This window comes from Carcharodon carcharias, chromosome 7, assembly GCF_017639515.1.
Source record: "Carcharodon carcharias isolate sCarCar2 chromosome 7, sCarCar2.pri, whole genome shotgun sequence".
NCBI lineage: Eukaryota > Metazoa > Chordata > Chondrichthyes > Lamniformes > Lamnidae > Carcharodon > Carcharodon carcharias.
This window is the reverse complement of record NC_054473.1, coordinates 118,588,544-118,602,313: the sequence shown is the minus strand read 5'-3', so window position 1 is coordinate 118,602,313 and position 13,770 is coordinate 118,588,544. Positions and strand designations below refer to the sequence as shown.

The window sequence follows — 13,770 nt, the reverse complement described above, 5'->3', positions numbered from 1 at the left end:
TTTCTGTTGTTTTCTTTGAATGTTTTTCTTTGCCAGATATGAAAATATTGAAAATGGAAAATAAAAGGCTATTTGGCTGACAGTCAAGCTTCATCCGATTGGATAATCAGCTTTTTGCTTTCCATTTGGCATAGGAATTCCAGTGTGCCATGAGGATGGAAGTGTTGGCCGACTAATGGTTGAAGCATGGGGGAAAGTCATGTGATGAAACCTCCATTAACGCACAGCTCCCATTCCTAATGTGGTCCCAATCAAGTGGGCTGCTTTTTCTTGGATGCAGTCAAGTTTCTTGAGTATTGATGAATCTTCACTGATCCAGGCAAGTGGAGAGTATTCCATCATGCTCCTGACTTGTGCCTTGAGGATGGTGAACAGGCTTCAGGGAATCGGGAGACAAGTTATTCATCGCAGAATTCAGTTCAGTTTCTGGTCAGTGGTAACCCCCTGGATGTTGATGGTGGGATTCAGTGATGGTAGTGCCACTGAATGTCAAGGGAAGATAGTTGGATCCTCTCTTGTTGGAGATGGTCATTGCCTGGCACTTGTGTGGCACAAATGTTACTTGCCACTTATCAACACAAGCCTGAATGTTGTCCAGGTCATGCGAGGACTTCTGAGGAATCGTGAATGCTACATCTTAGCCTGACTGGGTATTTAAAAACATTTCTGATTAGGTGAAAATTTATCTGAAGAAGCTTGTTCTCAGGCTAAGGGTTTTTGTCCAACACAGATTGAAGCTTCTTCTCTGATCTGATGCATCAGTACTGTCTGTCATCTCTACCTACCTCAGTAGAGTCTCTGCCTCATTGACTGACCTTGTGGCCCTAAAGCGAGGTTCATAATTTTGTATCCATCTGGATTTGCAGATCAATGCAATCAGCAAGGGAAAAGACTTTCCTCCCAGAATTTGAGCCCAGGTCTTGGAGGTGGAAAATTCAGTGTTTAATTCACAGCACAAGTTGGTCCTCATTTTGCATTGTCTTATTTCAGGTGCTTTGAGATCATGGTGCTATTTTAACATTGTTTCAGTGAGACCCAGTTCAGGATCCACACTGTTGCCGATTCCTAAACCTCTTTGTCTCCCTACTTGTCTCTCCTTTTACAACTCTTTCCTCTATGGCCTATCTCTTTGTGATTGTGTCCAATTTTTTTTTTGATAACTTTCTTGTGAAGCCTCTTAGGTTGCTTTACTATAATGTAGATTCAGTATAAATGCAGGTTGCTGATGTTCGTCACTGCCCCCCACCCCACCCTGCACCCCCACTTTTCAGTTGTGTATTCATTCTCTTGGTTCTCCAGTGAAATGAGTGAACACTAGTGACTCAAGTGGAGGAAGCTCACATTGCAGAAACGAAAGCACTGCAACAACAGAGTAAAACATTGGTTTGGTTTTGTGTTTTACTGGATGGCTTTCTGTAGTGGTTAATGTAGACAGATGGCTTGATGCAGCCTTGAGACCCATGGTAACCATGTAAACAAGCCAGAGGGCAGCATAGGAGGACTGCTGCTTCAACATGAAGGCCTCCCAATAGTTTTTTTTCTTCATCTCTCCTCATCAAAGGAAATGAATGACTTTGAACTTTGTTTCATGGTAATTCAACTAAGATAAATGGGGCTTTCCCCTTCTGGCTTTAAGTTCTGGGAGTAAGGCTGAAGGCTCTATTAAATTATTAGGCCCTCTATTTGATGCATCCAAAGTGCACTCTCCCTTTTAACTGCAATTAAAATTTGCCAAAATATTTCACTTTTGAAATTTCCGGCACCTCCTGCCCATCTAAAGAAATCTTAAATTACTAAATTAACAGCCTTATTAAATTACATATTGTTCCTTTTTAAAAACAGTGTTTAAACATACATTCTTAACAAATTGCACTTTACAAATTCTTGGTGGATAATTAGGCACCTAATTTCTTGCCTCGTTCTGTTCCAGCCCTCCCTATTATTGTTTACTCGCTGCAGGAAAAGCTGTTGACCTTGAGATTTAAGCACATGATAATTTGCAAATGGGAATCTCTGTACCTGCAATTTGATATTTTTAAAAAACCTTTTGCTTCTCTTGTTTCTGATCCCCAGATAACCTCTGACCTTCTGCAGTTTGGAGGAAAGCTAGTTGCAATTTGTGGTTGACACTTTTTAAAAAAAACAGAAATCAGCGAGAGTGGTTTATACCAGCAGAGGAATTTCTTTCTGGAGTGGTGTACGTTTGGCAGGCATGTCCTATAGGTGCTGTTAAGACATCATCGGGCCAAGTCAGTGGTTGGAGATCTATTGTCTGGGTATGTTTGGATTGGATATGCCACTGGTTATGGTGGAATGGGAGGTGGGTCAAACGGTAACAAGGTCAGGCATGAGCGCATAGTCAGTGAGTATATCTGTGTAGAAACTCCCTTTGCTCTCGTTTTCCTGGTCATTAGCAAGCCCAGAGAAACCCATACCCTCTTTTTGACAAAAGGAGGAAACAACTCTATAGCCAGTAGTTAAGCCTTCTGCCTGGAAAGTTATTATAGATTGAGTTGTGCTGATACCATTGGTACTGGACAGAAGTGGGTTCTAATTAAGCCCACCACCTTGATCTGCATTGTGGTGATTGGTCCAATTATGCAATTTCTGCACTGCCCTTGCTTATTAGCATTAATAGATTTCGTTGCATTGCTCAGGGATAGTACCACTGCCATCAAACTGGCACTGCTGGACCAGGATTGTTATGGCTATCTGTTGTAAATACCTGGGTTGGGAGTTTGGCTGGGGGATGTGGGGGACAATGGGATTGGGGATTTGGCCGGGTGCTGTGTCCTAGGTGTTTGGCTGGCAGGGGTGGTGGTTTGGCCGGGGTTCGGGGTTGGTGTAGTTTGTGGGCTTCGTCAAGTGCTGTGACCTCATTTGGGGGTTAGTCCAGGTATTGGAGTGAATGTATTGGGGGAATCATCCAGAAACACATCAGGTTCCACATGTACGCCGATCACAACTAGCTCTATCTCACCACCCTCCTTTCAATCCTTCCACTGCCTCTGATTTGTCACACTGCTTATTTGACACCCAGTATTAATGAGGGAAACTTTCCCCTAACTAAATATTAGGAAGACCAAAGCTGTTGTCTCCTCTTCCACAACAAACATCATTCCGTAACCACCAGCCGCACCCTCTGTCTGAGGTTGAACCAGACCATTTACAACCTTGGTGTCTTATTTGATCCTGAGCTGAGCGTCTGAACTCTCATCCGGTTATCACAAAGACTGCTTGCTTTCACACACATGTTTCACCTGTCTCTACCCTGTCTAATTTCATCTGCTGAAAGCCTTAATCCTTACTTTTTCACATGTACCTTTGACTATTCCAATGCTCTGCTTGCACCCTTTGGAAATTTGAATTTGTCCAAAACTTTGCCCATATACTAATTCGTACCAAGTTCTGCTCACCTATCAACTCTGTTCTTGCTGGTGTACATTGGTTCCCAGTCTGGCCAAACCTTGAAATTAAAATCTCAACCTCGTTTTCAGATTCCTTCATTTAATTTCCAGCTGAGATACCTCTTCTCTTCCAATTCTGACCTTTTAAGCACCCCAACTTTAATGTTCTTTTCAAAATATATTTTATTCATAAAATTTGTAAAAAATACATAACAGTTCAAATTTAACATCCCATAAAATGCGGTACAATTCAGTTTCTTTACAGTATGTGGCATTCTTGAGATGCCTTAGTATGTAAATTACAGGTTATATGTTCAATATACATTTCACGTCCAATGTTCTCTGGTACGTCCAGCCCAAGGGGTTTTACATGGATTCCAGCCCCTTGATGTATTGTGACAGGAGGGCCTCAGACTGTGGCCTTGCTTAAGCCTCTGTGGCATCTGCCGCAAGCTTTAGTACGATCCCCAGCAGGTAATCCTGCACCTTGGAATGTGCCAGACTGCAGCACTTATTTGTGGACAACCCTTTACGTTGGAATACCAGCTATGTTCAGGCAGATTAAAGAGCACCTTTCATCGAGTTTATGGATTCCCAGCAGCACTTGATATTTATCTTGGTGTGTGTCCCTGGGAACAGCCTGTAGAGCACTGAGTCATACATTACAGAACTGCTTGGGATGAACATTGACAAAAAACACTTCCAGACTTGATTTGCCCAGGCATGTTCCAGAGGAGGTGAGCAATAGTTGTTCCTTCACCACAGCCTCCTCAAGGGCAGCATTTGGTGGTGCTAAGAGTCCAGGTGTGTATGAAGGATCTAATGGAGGACCCTTCTCACCACCATATCTTGGTGATTGTTTGAAAGTCCTGATAATGAGGCATTCTACCAAATGACTTTGACAGTCTGCTCAGGGGACCATCTAACAGGATCCATCATCTCTCTTTTCCTACAGGGCCTCAAGGTGTTATGTGCCGACTACTGCCTTATATATTGTGGTCAAAGGTATTTTCCTGCATAAACCTTTCCACAAGGGGAAGGTGACATGTCCCAGTCCAACCAACTAGAGCAAGCATTCCGTGACAATGTGATCAGACCCATTCTTTGCAACACTGGGGTCAGGTCGAGCCTCCGCACATAGTATGCAAACATCAAGTTTCACTGATGGTCTACACATAGCTTGATGCATCCATGCACAAAGCTGATGAGGGTGACATTGGCTACATTCTTTTCAGCTCCTTTTATCGAGTGATTTGTATATGGAGCCTCTCTGGGCACGGTCTAATTTTGATCTCCAGATGAAACAGAAGGTGGCTCCCTGTGCCACATACAGCAACAGTGAGAGCACCTTGTATCTGATGACCAGGTTCTTGCCTGCAATGGAGAGGAAGTGTCACTTCCACGTGCCCAGTTTCTGTTTGATGTTGACCATATGCTCCTCCCAGATTTTGGCACGTGCTCCAGTGCCTTCAGGTAACCTGACCTGATGGTGAAGGGTGATAGGCTCAGTGCCCAGAGAACATGGCTTCACACTTGTTGCAATTTACTTTGGCTTCCACGGCCAGTTTGAACGATCGTAGATGCTCATCAATCTGTTGACCGACAACAGATCCAAGCCCGAGACGGCAACTTTGTCCTAGTACAGGGAGGCTTTGACCTGTGTCTCCACTGCCTGGCATTGTCACCCCTCCTATGCTTGCATCCTGCCAATTGTGCTGTATCTAATATCCTAATAGGGAAGGGGATCTGCTGCCCTTACCTTGTCTGGCCTAAATGTGACTCCAGACCTACAGCAATGTGGTTGACTCTTAAATGCCCTCTGAACAGGGCAGATAGGGATGGGCAATAGATGCTTGCCTTGCCAGTGACGCCTCCATGCCATGGACAAATAAAAAAAATCATTTCTTTTGCTGAGCCAACTAACCAGACAGAGGAGAGGGCAGCCTTGCTTGACTTCAGATTTGATCAGAAAGCTGTCCAATTCCCACCCATTAATGGAAACTGCCCTACCAACTCTGATTTTAATTGCTTCTCCATTGGTGGCTGTGCCTTCAGCAGCCAAGGCCCTTGGATGTGGAATTTTCTTCCTAAACCTCTTCCTCTCCTCTTTAAGACACTTTTTAATACCTGCCTCTTTGATGAAGCTTTTGGTCACCTATCCTAATGTGGGTCGGTATTAAATGTTATTCCTCAGTGCTCCTCTGAAGTGCCTTGGGATGTTTTATTTTATTAAATACAAGTTGCTGTTTACCTGACAGTGTTTAAACTGACAGATGGTAGTTTGACTGCATTGTAAATTGCTGGATTAAGTGGGATGTAGTACAGAGGATTAATTTTGGGCATTGACTGAGGGATTTGATAACTCTGCATATGACCACTGATACTCATCTTACCTTTGAGTTTGTGGGAAAGGCTGACGCTCTGGGTGGCGTTCAGTTCTTGCCAAAGATGGGATCAAAGTTCCATCTCATTCCCTGAGGCATTGTGAAGGCAGGAACATTCATTGGACAGAGCGTGTCAGGTGGGAGTAGAAGAAACTAGTGGAGTTGCATTGTTCAGATAGCTGACAAGCAGCAGTATTGGGCGCGCCGAATAAACTCAGTGAGCGAGAGTTCATGTTCTGTTCGTCAATCAGAGCCTAGCACAGAAATCTTGTGTCTTATGACGTTAACTGTTTTATTTGGATTTCTTTAGCAATATCAGAAAAGAACTGAGAAGCTGAGATAAGGTAGGAATCCTGTGTGCTGCCCTGGGCTTAGGAGCATAGTAACCCTGTGTACCCTGGGCTGAGTGACACAACTCCCCCCTTGGGCTGCCCTGGGCTTAGGAGTCTGTAATAAATTGAAAAATGGATTAGAATGTGGGTAAAAGGTACTTAAGAGTGGAAAATATGCTTAGTGGTTAAACTTTCAGGCTTGAGGCAGATGTTCTTTTATGTTGCCACGCAATTCGGAGCTTATGGCTCTTGTTCTACAGGCACAAGAAAACCAAGTGTTAGTTGCTTGCTGAACATTCCTGTGAATTTACAAATCCTCTGTTTGGTTCAACCCCTGCTCCCAGCTCACCCTGAGGTCATTTGGAGTCACCATTATGTGAGCCCAGATGACAATCAATATGAGAGTGGGGTTGGGGAAATGTTCCTGTTAATAGTGTCACTGAATGGAAGAATTATTCTTTTAGATTGGTCCAAACTTGGTTTTGGAAAATTGCCATCCCTCTTGCTGTCGTTGATCAGGAAGAGGAGCGAGAAAGCTGCCTCCTGCCCTGATAGCTCATCTCTGTAATGCAATGAGTTATGTCACAAAAACAGAAAATGCTGGAAAAACTCAGCAGGTCTAACAACATCTGTGGAGAGAAGGACTTAAAACGTTAACTCTGTCTTTCTCTCCACAGATGCTGCTAGACCTGCTGAGTTTTTCCAGCATTTTCTGTTTTTGTTTCAGATTTCCGGCATCTGCAGTGTTTTGCTTTTATCTTAATGAATTATGTCATTCAGTGAGTCGATTGCTGAACATTTCAAATTTCCCAATCTTGTTGGAAGAGGTCAGATGTAATACTTAATGGACACTGAGCTGTTAACCTTATTGATGGTGCCACAGGGTGTCTGGTTGCAAGATCAGCTTTGCATCAGTACTAGAGAATTTGATGCCCATAATAAGAGTCGGACTGGGGTATAGCCTGTCATTACCATTTGTCCACCTCCACTCAACTCCTTTCCCAACCCCAGAGTGGCAGTCCTGATGACTGAAGCATTTGGACAGATAGTCGGGACCATCAGGTTACCAATGTGATTGGATAATGGACTGAATAACAATCTGCGTGGATTTTTTGAAAGACAAATCATGTTTGACTAACTTGATTGAGTTCTTTGTGGATGTAATGGAGAGGGTTGATGGAAGGTAGTGTAGCTGGTGTTGTGAATATGGACTTTTCAAAAAAGGTTTGACAAAGCACCACATAATGGACTTGTTAGCAAAATTAAAGCCCATTGGATTAAAGGGACATTGGCAACATGAATATGAAATTGCTTGAGAAAGCAGAGAGCAGTGATGAGCTGTTGCTATTTTGGACTGGATGGGGGTATATATCGTGATATTCCTTACAGGTAGGTACAAGGACTGGAGCTCCTATTGATCTATACTAATGGGTATACAGCGCCAAATTTTGAAGGATTATGAATACAACTTTTAACACCTGATTGTAAACAGTGGGGAGATTAGCAAAAGGCTTCAGGAAGACATAGATAGGCGAAATGGACAGACACCTAATAGATAATATTTGAATGCAGACAGGTGTGAAATGGTACATTTTGGTAAGAAATTGAGGAGGGGCAATATAAGCGGTGTGGTACAACTTTAATGGAGGCGCAGAAACAGAGAAACCCGAGGGTGCAGATACGTAAATCTTTGGCAGGACCAGTTGAGAAGGTTTTTTCTTCAAAAAAAAGGAGCTCTTTGGCTTTATTAATAGAAGCAATGATTTAAAAAAAAGAAACCTTTATAAAGCACTGGTTGGACCTCAGCTGAAGTATTATGTCCAATTCTGGGCACAGGCTTTGGAGAGAGCGCAGAGAGGTTTACTAGAATGGTGTCAGGCTTGAGGGGCTTTAGTTATGTGGAGAGACTGCTGAAATGGAGATTGTTCTCCTTAGAGCAGAGAAGGTTGAAATGAGATTTAATGAAAATGTTCAAAATCGTGATTGGTTGTGATAGAGTAAGTAAGGAGAAGCAATTTCCAGCTGGAGAAAAATCGGTAACCAGAGGATTAAGATTTGAAAAGTGATAGACAAAGAAGCCAGAGGCAGCATTAGTAAACTACTTCTCTTATGCAGCAATTTGTTGTGATCTGGAATGCAAAAATTGAATAGTTTTAACAGAGCCGCCACAGACACGATGCATCGAATGGCTTCATTTTGCACTATACCATTCTAATGTGGGAGACAGTCAGGAACCATTGGGTTACCTAGGCAAATGGATCATGTGGAGAGACTGGAAGGGACATTGGGTTACCTGGCATGACTCCAGCTGCAGGGGGAGTTTGTTTATTACCTGATCTGTTGAGTTTGGGAAAATAAAACCTGCCTCATTTATGGTGGTGAGAATGATCCCAGCCTGTGTGCTGTGCCAGGCAGTTCTCCAGAGGCAGGGAACATGGGACTGAAGTGGGGTGGCAGGTATTCAGGACCCCTTGGCTTTTTGTGGTTCAGGAAAGGTGCATGCATGTGACTAATCTTAGCCCTATAATATGTTGTCTTATTGTTATTCTTTCCCCTTTCTTCCTGAGTGTTTTCCCCTTAAACTCTCAGGTCATTAATGTGAATGTTCCCTTTGCAAAGAGCAAGCCTACCTGTATATGTACTATTACTTCCTCCCTGCTGGAGTGTGGGAATGGGGTGGGGTTAGGGAAGACAACTGCAGGTCTGGATTGAATAACATTTAGGGACCAGTGAATATTTATGCAAGATTTTCCCTTGTGAGAAAGTGAAGAGATGAGTAGACCCAGTGATGGGGAGTTAGTTTTAATTTTGTGGAAGGAGAGTCCCCACATTTTAACCACAGTTCATTTAATGTCCAACATCAAATCTCTATGCTGGATTGAAGAATCACACAAGGAGCTTGTTAGGTTTGACTGGGGCTTGGGTGAGATGGACAATAGTTTCAGTTGTGATACATTTACAGAAAAACTTTACACATAAAGGGACCTAAACATCAGGCACAGTTGGCGGTAACTCATGCAATTGACATCCTGCAGATCAGCTCTCCTGGTTACTCAGCACAAGGACATTGGAAATATCATACTGGGCCATTGCACGAGGAACAGAGCTTCAGTTGATCTGAAAGTCCAGGGCTTCGGAGAGTTATGGAGATCTGCGAATGAATGAAGCTGATGAACACAGGCCCCTCCCCTCCACACCTGTGGAACCAAGGCGAGTAAGCTGGATGGGAAGGGCTCCCATAGCCAAGGAGATCCACTCCACATTGTGAAGGTGAGTGGAGTATGGCAGTTGAGCCTGCAAGTTGTGCCGCCTCAAATATAATGAGACTAAATGGCGCTTTGAACTGGCAGGTGAACAAGGCACTGTACGATAAAGTATGAAACAGCCTGAGGGATTGGTTGATTTTGAACTGATTGTTTCTAAGCTGAGGCTCTGTGCGTAGTGTGAGAAACGGGTTCTGTCTAGTATTTTTACTGGTGTCTGCTCAGGGCTGCAACATGCCTGTCACGTGAGAGGTTCTGTGACTTTCAACCAACACGTTCCATTATTCAGTGACTAGGTGGCTCTGGGATAAGACAGGTGCAACTGTCATATTCAGCTCTTCAGTGATTGAAATTAGCCCCATTTTGCCACCTTACCCGACTGCCAGAACCTGATGAAGGCTAGGTATTCTGACACTAATTCTTGCCTTCAGTTCGGAGGATACATGTAGAGAACATACTGTGCAAGACCATGGAGTATTAATCTTTGACTGTTGGTGTGTTAATCTCCTGCAATATCTCTGTTACATGCCTGCTCCTCCCTGTCTCTGACTCAACAGTTTACTCATGAACCAGTTCAGACTTGAGCACAGGGATGGCTTTGCAGTTGGTGTAAAGCTGGCAATTAATGCTTGATGAATACCACGGCTCTTCAGAAGTTTCTGGATGCTTTGATGGCACTCAGTGTGACTTTACAGTAAACCAGACCCCAGAATTGATCCTAAACTTGTTTGTTCTGAGTTCCTGCTGGAAACATGTGACAAAAGCAAAGATTGTTTGTCCCTTGCCTGCCTCCTGACAGTCAAAGGTTCCCCCTGCGCCAGCATCCCCCTACCCCCACCCCACCCCACACTCAGTGTTATTATGCATGGTCATTGCCCCCTCTTCCCCATCACCCCTCGGTAACACTGGGAGAGGATAACTCAAATACCACTTCCGGACCATTTGAATAAAAATCTGTTCCACAATTGAAAGCATAGACTTCAGCCCTGCGTGGTTTTGGTGGACCTTGGTGACCAATTAGCTTCTTTGGTAGAAATGCCTCTGAATTTATTGGTGGGAAAACAAAGTGTTTGAAGAAACTTACTTTGGTCTCTTTCTGTATCCCCTTTGGAAAGTGTCTGAAATGTTTGGTTGTTCTCTTTGGCCAACCTGTCACTGTTCATGAATAGCTCTAGTTGAAGAAGTTACTTCTGAAGCATCTCAATTATCCAGTGCCATTTTTCTGAAACTGGGAATCTAGACAGAGAGAGAGAGCAAAACAGAGTGGAATGAACAGGGAGGTGAACAAAAATGGAGTAGATAGGGAGAAGTGGAAACTGACATGAACACGAGGCTAAAGAGGAATTGTGTAAAGTGGGCAGGAGAAGCTGTGAAGATGAGGGAAAGAGGGAGGTGAAGCAAAATGTAGGAGTAATATACAGAAGTAAAGGAGCACGTGGACTAACAAGTGAAGGTAGGAGGGACAGAAACAAACAAGTGAAGGGTGGGGTGGGAAAAACAAAAGTGAAGGAGGGAGAAAAGCAGAAACAAAAGCAAAAGGAATTGAAAAGTAATGGAGGGGTTGGAGACAAATATATATATATATATATATATGAATTAGCAGCAGGAGTATGCCATTTGGCTTGTTGAGCCTGCTCTGCCATTTGACAAGATCATGGCTGTTCTGATTATGGCCTCTACTTTCCTGTCTACCCCTATACCCTTAGATTTTTGACTGGCAAGGGAGTCAATCTAACTCGGCTTTAAAAATATTCAGTGACCCTACCTCCATTGCTCTCTGGGGAAGAGAAATCCTCAGACTAACATCCTGAGACAAAAAATTTCTTCCAATTTCTGGCTTAAATGGGAGACCTCATTCTTGAACTGTGCCCCCTAGTTCTATTCTCTCCCATAAGGGGAAACATCCTCTCAGCATCCATGCTGTCAAGTGCCCTCAGGAACTTATGTTTCAATAAGATCACCTCCCATTCTTCTAAATTCCAATGGATACAGGCCTAATCTGTCCAACTTTTCCTCAAGACAGCCCATTTAACCCGGGAATCAGCCGAATGAACCTTCTTTGAACTGCTTCTAATGCTTTTATGTCCCTTCTTATGTCGTTGTAAACTGTAGCAAAACTTCCCTACTTTTACATTCCATTCCCCTTGCAATAAACGATAACATTCCATTTGCCTTCCTAATTACTTGCTGTATTTGCATACTAATGTTTTATGTGTCATGCACCAGGACACCCAGATCCCTCTGTATCCTAGAGTTCTGCAATCTCTCTCCATTCAAATAATATGCTACCTTTCTGTTCTTCCTGTCAAAATGGACAAGTTCACATTTTCCCACATTATACTCCCATCTACCAAATTTTTGCTCATTCTCTTTATCTATATCCCTTTGTTGACTCCTTTATATCCTCTTCACAACTTACTTTCTTTGCCTATCATTGCGTCATCAGCAAATTTAGCAACCATATATCTGGTCCTTTCATCCAAGGCATTGATATAGATTATAAATAGTTGAGGCCCCAGCACAGATCCCTGTGACACATGACCCATTTATCCCTACTGTTTCATGTTAGCTAACCAATCCTCTATCCATGCAACTATGTTACCTCCCAACACCAGGAGCTCTTATCTTGTGTAGTAACCTTTGATATGGAACCTTGTCAAATGGCCTTTTGGAAATCCAAGTACACCATATCTACAAGTGCCATTTTATCAATGCTGCTTGTTACTTCCTCAAAGAACTCTAATAAATTATTCAAACATGATTTCCCTTTCACAGAACCATGTTGGCTCTGCCTGACTGCATTAAGCTATAACCTCCTTAATAATAGATCCTGGCATTTTCCCTGTGATAGATATTAGGCTAACTGGCCTGTAGTTTTTACTTTCTGTCACCCTCCTTTCTTGAATAGAAGAGTTACATTTTCTGTTTTCCAATCTGATGGGACTTTTCCAGAATCTAGGGGATTTTGGAAAATTAAAACCAATGCATCTACTATCTTAACAACCACTTCCTTGAAAACCTTTAGTTTAATAATTTTCTCAGTATCCTTTCCTAGAATTGTTTTAAGTTCCTACCTGCCTTTCAAGCTCTTGATTTTATTTCTGAAATGTTATTTGTGTCTTCCAGTGAAGAAAGACACAAAATATCTGTTCATTCACCCACTATTTTCTTATTTCCCATTATTAATTCCCCAGATTCACACTCTAGAGGACCAACTCTCACTTTAGTGACTCTTCCTTTTTAAATACCTGGAGGAACTCTTCGCTATCTGTTTTTGCATTTCTAGCTAGCTTTCTCTCATACTCTTAACTTCTCCTTCATTACTTTTTCAGTCATTCTTGCTGTTTTTCTATTCTGTCCAATCTTCTGTCCTACCACTAATCTTGGCAGAATTTTACGCTTTTTCTTTCAATTTGATACTATCTAATTTTCTTCTTTAGTCACATATGATGTGTCCTTTCCCTAGAGTTTCTTTCTTTCTTACTGGAATATATCTTTGCTGAATTTTTAAATATTTCCTTAAAGTCTGCCACTGCATTTCTTCTGACCTACCCCTTAACCAAATCCCCAATTCACTTTAGCCAGCTCTTGCCTCAAAACCCTTATAATTCCCTTCATTTAATTTTAAAACATGAGTCTTAGACCCACTCTTTTCTCCCTCCAAACTGAATGCAAAACTCAATCATGTTATTGTCACTGTTCCTTTGCTATGAGATCATTAATTAATTCTGTCTCATTGAACATTACGAAATCTAGAATAGCCTGCTCTCTGGTTGGCTCTAGAATGTGCTGCTGTAAGAAATTATCCCAAAAACACTCTGGCGAAGATAGCCTGGAAGAAGTGTTCACAGTATGATTTTTCCAACCTATATGTAGATTAAAATCACCCACGATTATTGCTGTACCCTTCTCACCATGTATACCCCATCCTACAATCTGGTTACTGTTAGGGGACCTATAAGCTAATCCCACAAGTGACTTCTTTCCTTTGCTATTTCTTATCTCTGTCCGAACTGATTCTGCATCTTAATCTTTAGAACTAAGATCATCTCTCACTACTGTACTATCATCCTTAACTTATAGAGCTACCCCACCACCTGTTCCTAGCTTCCTGTCCTTCTGAAATGTCAAGTACCCTTGAATGTTCAGGTCCCAGCCATGGTCACTTTGCAGTCATGTCTCTGTAATGGCTATCCGATCATACATATTTATTTCTATTTGAGCTGACAATACATCAGTTTTGTTATGAATGCTATGCGCATTCAGATGTAGAACTTTTAGTTCTGTCTTTTTACTATTTTGCAACCTCTGGCCTTATCTGCTGGAGCATTCTTAAGTTTGAGCGCTCTGTCCCTTCCTGCCATGCTCTGATTATCATTACCCT

The 13,770-nt window shown here is 42.5% G+C and overlaps 1 protein-coding gene across 6 annotated transcripts in view; it reads left to right on the top strand.

Moving 5' to 3' along the window:
- kifc3 (kinesin family member C3) overlaps nt 1-13,770 on the top strand; it is a 54,649-nt gene that overhangs the window by 5,482 nt on the left and 35,397 nt on the right. For 2 of the 6 annotated variants that reach the window (XM_041192246.1, XM_041192241.1), the window contains exons 1-2: nt 5,990-6,135; nt 9,159-9,393. The exons of 1 other annotated variant lie outside the window; for it this stretch is intronic. The gene's annotated coding sequence lies outside the window, so the exon portion shown is untranslated. Of the gene's footprint in view, nt 1-5,989; nt 6,136-7,489; nt 7,513-9,158; nt 9,394-13,770 lie in introns of those variants that run through there. 3 more of the 6 variants (XM_041192242.1, XM_041192243.1, XM_041192244.1) reach the window with 2 other exon arrangements.